The sequence below is a fragment of the Capsicum annuum genome, chromosome 3 (assembly GCF_002878395.1).
Source record: "Capsicum annuum cultivar UCD-10X-F1 chromosome 3, UCD10Xv1.1, whole genome shotgun sequence".
NCBI classification, from domain to species: domain Eukaryota; kingdom Viridiplantae; phylum Streptophyta; class Magnoliopsida; order Solanales; family Solanaceae; genus Capsicum; species Capsicum annuum.
This window is the reverse complement of record NC_061113.1, coordinates 101,306,968-101,314,514: the sequence shown is the minus strand read 5'-3', so window position 1 is coordinate 101,314,514 and position 7,547 is coordinate 101,306,968. Positions and strand designations below refer to the sequence as shown.

The 7,547-nt window shown below is 36.3% G+C and overlaps 1 non-coding gene across 1 annotated transcript; it reads left to right on the top strand.

Annotated features, from left to right (window-relative positions):
- The first annotated feature begins 6,896 nt into the window (after positions 1-6,896).
- Positions 6,897-7,003, top strand: LOC124897381. Its single transcript, XR_007054103.1, has one exon. It is a non-coding gene; the product is annotated as a small nucleolar RNA R71 (small nucleolar RNA).
- The last annotated feature ends 544 nt before the right edge of the window (positions 7,004-7,547 follow it).

Sequence of the window (7,547 nt, the reverse complement as noted above, 5' to 3'; positions counted from 1 at the left end):
CTAAGGAACCTAGATCCATAGTAAAATTTGAATTTGGGCTTCATTTGATTAGGGGTTAAACTTTGGTCAACTCTTGAATATTCATCTTGTTCGTTAATCTTCATCAAATCTTGTTGGAGAAGAATATTCAAGGGGTGTATTTGATCCAAAAAGAGGAGGAAAGAGAGTTTCCTTGGTGTTTGTACAAGAATATTCCTTAGCATATTTCTAATCATCAAAAAGAAGGAAGAAATAAAGGAATAATCAAAGTATAAATCAAGTACAACTCCAAGTACAAGGGGGGACCATTCTTTTTGAATTCACATTGGAGCTTGAAAAAGTATCCAAACTTGTTTTTTTCCCTCCCAAAGCATTTTCTCTTCTTCCCCAAGGTGTTAGGCCAAAACCTAAACAAAATTCGGGAATTGAAATTTGAAAATCAAGTCCAATCAATTGATGCTACATCATCATTAGTTAAACGGCCAAATCAAGTTCCTAGGTAGATTTCTTAGTTTCTCATTTTGTATTCTAGTTCTTGTATGTTAATTCTATCACTAATTAGCAAACTAGTAAGTACCTACTAGGTTGATAATTAGTCTAGAGTTCATTTATTTCTTGTCTTCAGTTTTTTTTGTGCTTTTCTCATTTTTAAGTCGTGGTAACTTGTTAGTTCAATTCCAAACTTCATTTTTATTTGAGTCATATCAGACAAAAATTGATTCCGCACCAAAGTAGATTCAACACTTATTCACTTGCCAAGTATTGCCAACTTTTCAACACTTGCGAGACCAAGTGTGAGGTAAGAATCGAGTGTGAGAGCGTTGAGGTTTATTGAACTAACTTGTTTATTCATTTTGTAGGTTTTTTCTTATTTGATAGGTACATTGAGCATGGAACCCAAGGGTTCAAGTGCTCCTTCACTTGTAAATGATGTCTTAGGAGTCTTGTTGCCTCAGTTTGATGCCTTATCCCTTGACTTGAAGGGTGAGTTAGGAACTATGAGAGGAGATTTGGATTCAATAAAGGGTTATATGGGATCAAAGAAGGGTGACATGATTAGAATAAAAATGGGTTTTGATAGATTATGTCCACCAACGCCTCCACAAAATTCAAACCACCAAGTCCCAAATCCACTTGACCAAAGACACCACACTCCAAAAAATCCCATACCACAAATCGAAATACATCATTAACCAAATCCAATGTCTCCTCCCTAAGATCCACTAAACCAAAATTACCCCATACAACTAAGAGAAGAGATGGTGATAGAATCCAAGGGTGATGAGGTTAGTTTCCAGTATAGAGAGAAGCTTGATGTTGAGATATAAGAAAAATGTGGAGAAAAGAAGAAAGGGGAAAGGGAAATCGTGCGTAGTGAAGTAGAAAAGGAAAAAAAATGCTTGATTGTGGATCTTGTCCACAAAGGACCCTTGTTACTCACTAACCCAAGTGCTAGCATTTTGCCTAGAATTGATTCTTGTTATGTGCAGGTTCAAGATCATACATTCTCAAAGAAGAATCAAAAAGGAGTTCCACACACACACATGGTTGATGAGTTAATAGAACCCTTGGCCAAAAGTTCCAATCTTGAGACAAGTGATGAAGAATGAATCCAAAGGGAAATCTTGACATATTCCATTATGATGTGGAGAATGAGGGTTTCCATGTTACGAAACCAAGTGAATAACATACTTCCCATGATCTACAAGGTAACAAAGCTATCTTCTACACTCCTAGAAACTTGAATTGTTGTGATGTGGCTAGTAGCAGCCAAAGTGGTGTAGTTTCGGATTGGCTTAGTGAAGAAGTGTATGAATCTTCCTTTTGTGATACTCTTGGTGTTTTTGGGTTGCATAAGGACCAAACTCTTTTTGTTAGTATGCAAGCACTAGTTGATCCTTTAGATGAAAAAATCAATTCTTTTCGTAAGAATGATTTATGTGCATCTAGCGCTAGCAATTATAACTTGAATAAGGTTTCATTACAAAGTGACAAGAGTATTCACACACTACATTACCCCCTTGTAGATGGTATCACCTTGGGTGATGTCTTCACAGTTGATTCCTTCCTATACTACCTCTTTACCTATGATGATAACTTTATTGATTTTGAAATGGTATTATGTAGAGGTAGTAAATTTGGTGGCTGGTTTACTTATTTGAATGATGATGATATGTGGGTGAGGTGGACCTTAGGATTAATAGTGGCACCATATTTGATGAGGCTCTTTGTAAAGGTAATGAAACAAATGTATCTTTTGGTCCCTAAGCCAAAGGTAGCCTTACCTTTTGGGTATAGTAAAGCCATTAAGAGCTTTGTAGTTTTCTTATCTCTTTCCATTTTCCAAAACCACGTCCTTTGTGCACTTCATCCTAAGCCTTTCATATCAAACACAAATGACCCGTGGATTTATTTCAAATGTGAATAACCTTGGTTTGTTGATGCTTATAATGTTGATCTAGTTATTGAGTATGGTCCTTTGAGTTTGTGATGAAAACCATTGCACTAATATTGTTCATGATGATTGTGTATTTGGAAAACTTATTAATAAATGTGTGTTTGATCTTAGGGGGGAATTTTTAGGTCCCAACCCCTTTGTCTTGAATGATAGCTTTCTCATAAGGGTAATTGTTTGGGGTAATTGTGATCATGATTGTCTAGTAAAAGGAATGGTTATAGTTCGCTTAAATCCTTGTATACTTTTTCCACTTGACCCCGGTATACTATTCGGGTAGGGAAGGGTTTGTCTCGGATTGCATTCCTCTTTTCTTGATATCTATCTTAGCCATGTCCTTTGTGATGCTTTTAGTAAGTGTTTTATGATCATAACAAAGGATTATTGGTTGTATTCCATGAGTGTGTCCCCTTGGTGTGTTTACATAATTATGATACTAATGCTAACCCTTCTATCTTGAGGATTGTGTCCTTTTTATCTCTCTTTTGTTTTGTAAGGTGTTAATTTGAGGTCAAATTTCTTTCAAGATGGAGAGGATTATACAAGCCTAAATAGCACAAGGATTATAAGGTTTTGTAGAAGGTTTAAGTTTTGGATGTTGCAAGTAATTAAAGACCTTTTTGGACCATTTTCAAAGCCTTGTCCAAGCGAAGAAACAAAGAGGGTTCCCACACTCAAGACACCTCTCATTAAGGGCGCTAAGGACTTTTTACACTACAAAATAAAACTCAAGAGGAGCCTTTCTTGAAGCCCTCATTAAGGGCATTTTAATCATTGTGTTTAATAAGTATAGATAGATATTTTAGCTTCTTTTTTCATTAGACTTTGATGAAATTATTGAGAGAATACTCTTTGTAGATTTTGTTCTTCCTCCTTAAGAGGTGAACCTGAAATTAGGACCAATATTAGTGTGGATTTCACTTTTGTTGAATCTTTGGAAAGAAAGGTTGGAAGGTTGGTGCTTGGGGAAGGTGACTCCCTTGATGTCTACCTAAGAGTGAGGTGTTGTCATCAATGGTGGTGTGTGTCTAAGTGTTTAATATATACTTTGGTGCTATCTATTGTTAAAGATCTATGTCTCATTACTATCCCTTTATGTTTGTTTCCTTTTTGTATGTAAGTTCTTGAATCCGAATTGTGTGTTCGTTTGAATTTCAAGTGTGTCTTCTACTTCATCTTCATTTATTTTTAGTTGTGGTATTTGGATTCTTAGTATTTGTTTAAGGTTAGCTTTTTTCTTCTATCACTATGTGAACAATTAACTTTGTGCCCACCAAATATGATTTGAATTTGTCGAACGCATATTCGAGCACTATCATCCCTTTTTCTGTGAATGTGTTATTCATATGGGCATTATTTAAGACTTTACTTGCATAATAAATAGAATGAAATACCTTATCTTTTTGTGGCCCCAAAACTGCTCCAATAGCCAAATCGCTAGCATCACACATTAACTCGAATGGAAAGGCCCAGTCAGGAAAAATCAAGATGGGTGCTTCTGTCAGTCTTTTCTTCAGTCCCTCAAAATATTCCTAACACTCAGCCCAAAATCAAATTTAGCTTCTTTTTCTAACAACTTGCATATAGGACTTTCAATCTTCAAAAATTCCATGACAAACCGCCTATAAAATCCTGCATGCCTGAGAAAACTTCTCACTCCCTTTACTATCACAGGATACGGTAGCTTATCAATGACTTCAACTTTGACTTTGTCTACTTTAAGTCCTCTATATGACACCTTATGATCAGGAATATCCTTTCCTTAACCAAAAATGGCATTTTTTTCCATTTCATTACAAGGTTTATCTCCTTACAACGAGCTAAGACTCAATCAAGATTCTACAAGCACACATCAAATAAGTTATCATAAATAGAGAAATCATCCGTAAATACCTCGATAAATTCTTCCACCATGTCATAGAAAATTGCCATCATGTATCTCTGAAACATTGCGGGTTCATTGTAAAGGCTAAAAGGCATATGTCTGAATGCATGTGTTCCATATGTACAGGTAAAGATGGTCTTCTCCTGATCTTCTGGTGCTATTGTGATCTTATTATACCCCGAGTATCCACCCAGAAAGCAATAGTATTCTTGCCCTGCCAACCTATCCAACATTTGATCAATGAATGCAATAGGATAATAATCCTTCCTAGTTGCTTCATTCAACTTTCGGTAAACAATGCAGATCCTCAACCAGTAACTATGCGAGTAGAAATCAGCTCATTAGCTTAGTTGGTCACCATAGTCATCCCACCTTTTTTCGATATACAGTGCACAGGGCTAACCCATTAGCTATCGGATATGGGATAGACAATCCCAGCATCAAGCCACTTAATGATTTATTTTCGTACCACTTCCTTTATCACAGGATTCAATCTTCATTGTTTCTACACACATGTTTTATAGCCCTCTTCCATATAATATATATATATATATATATATATATATTTATGTATATATTATGCATACAGAAAGATGGATTGATCCCTGTGATATCCGGTATCTGCCATCCAATTGCCTTCTTCTTTCTTTTTAAAACTACCAATGCCCGTCTCACCTATATATCAGATAAACTTGTAGAAAAAATCATAGGCAAAGTATTATCATCATCAAGGAAAACATATTTTAAATAAGGAGGAAGAGCCTTGAGCTCTAATTTTGGTGTTCCATCAACAGATGCCATAGGAGATGGGCCATCAGTCTGTTCAATGGCTTAAAAGGAACTATTCTAGTTTCAATCACCACCAAATCCATAACCTATACCATTTTTAACGCCTCTACATCACCATAGAGATCATGTCCTATCACAATTCGCTCTAGTGGATCTTTTGATAACAATAAGTGAAACTCAAATGAAAGGTCTACAACTGTAATAGATGATAGTTCCTTATACACAATAGGTAACTTCATTGACTTTTATAAATCAAAAACCTTAACTTTTTCTTGAGCTCTCATGGTTATTTTCCCTGTAGCTACATCAATAAGTGACTTACCAATTTTTAAGAATGGGCGTCCTAAAATAAATGGAACGACATGATAAACTTCAAAATCAAGAATGACAAAATCCACTAGAAAGATAAGTGATCCCACTTGTGCCAATACATCTTCAGTGATCCCGTCAAGCCTAGTAAGGGACCTATCAGCTAATTGCAAAATAATGGTCGTGGGCTTGGGACTCTGGAGACCCATCTTACTGAACTAAGATGTGGGCATGAGATTAATGCTCGCCCCTGAATAACATAACCCTCAATCAATAATGGACTACTGATGATGATCTGCAAAGTAAAACTACCTGGATCTTTCAGCTTTGTGGGTAATTTATTCTTAATCTTGGATGTGCACTCCTCAGTAAGTGCTACTATAGCATATTCTGTCAAACGGTTCTTGTTTTTCACTATGTATATCATATACTTTGTGTACTTTGGAACACTCTACAAAATATTAACAAGAGGGAGATTAACATAAACCTGCTTCAAAAGCTCCAAGAACTTCTTGTAACTGGTCTCCTCCTGGTGCTTATGAAACCTTTGAGGGAAGGACAAAAGTAGATTCTTCTTCTCTACTTGGGTTTCATTACTTAAAACTTTTCCCTCAACCACTTATTTCTCATTATTTTTAGTATCACCATCAATAGTTGTGGGACTTACAAGCTCAGGTTCCAACTCATTTAACTGCAAACCACTCCTAGAAGTGATTGATTTACCTATTTTGGATTTGCCTCAATATCAATAGGTAGACCTCCCTGATGTCTAGTGAAACTCCAAGTTCTTCATAATCAACTATTTATTCTTCATATCTACCTGTTGAGACTTTATATCTATTGCCAACTGTGCCTGAAAAGCTAAAAGTTGCTTAAACATCTCCTCTATATTACTTGTTTGAGTTGTGGCCTGATTACCCTGAACTTTCTACTATTGATTCTATTGTACTGGCCCCTTGTACTAATTGTTATTCTACACCTAATTTCCACCCCATGAGAAATTAGGATGGTTTCTCTAACACGAATTGTAAGTGTTACCATAGTTCTGGTGCTCTTAATGATTAGCATTCCCCACATCATTGATGGAATATGGATTCACCACACAAGCATCCATCGTATGCTCACTACTTCCATAAATCTCACCATGCATTCTCCTATTGAACTGCATTAGTTGTTATTGCTGGCTGTGTAGCCCCTAAATTCATGTTACTAAATTGATTAGTCATCTTATTCTGTATTTTAGCAATCTAAGCTTATAAAGCAGTAAATTGATCTACGTCCAACATACCTGCAACCTTCTGAGGAGCACTCATTGAGTTAGTGTGCCACTCAGGATTCCCTTGTGAAATTCGATTCAGAAGTGTATATAGTTCATCATAAGTCTTCTCAAGAGCCTGACCACCTGCTGCTGAATCCAAGAGAATCTTGGTTTTGGGCTCAAGACCCTCTATGAACGTATGAACCAGGACATCATTAGACTAATGATGAAAAGGGAAACTCTGAAGCATTCCCTTAAACCTCTCCCAAGCTTGGTATAGATTTTTTTCTTCTTTCTACCTAAAACTGAGAATCTCGCTTCTCAAATATGTTGTCTTCCCTAATAAAAAGAACCAAATAAGGAACTTCCAAGCTAGATCATCCCAGGAAGTGATAGATTTTGGTGGTTTATCATATAACCACCTTTAACTTCCCTAATTAAAGAAAAGGGTAAGAGCATCAGTCTGACACAATCAGTTGATATCCCAACAAGAATATAGGTACCACTAATTTTAAATAAAGTTTGTATGTGCTATTGTGGATCTTAATGTGAGAACCCTGCAAACTGTCCACTCGAATACAATAACTGGACCATATTCTGCTTCAATTCAAATCGACCACCCGCCTCAGGCTTGCGGATTAAGTTAGTTACATAGTTCATAAGTGGGACTGCCGCTTCACAAACAAGCCTAGATACTACTTAAGAAAGAAAACTGGAATCGCCGGAGCTGGACCAAATGCAGGATTAGGATCAATTGGATCAATGAAAATAGGATCTCTTTATTCCACCATTTCAAAGTGTTGAATTGGTTGTTGAACGGTTTCTTCCCTCTGACTTGATGAAATATTTTCTCCGATTCTAAATATGGCTCA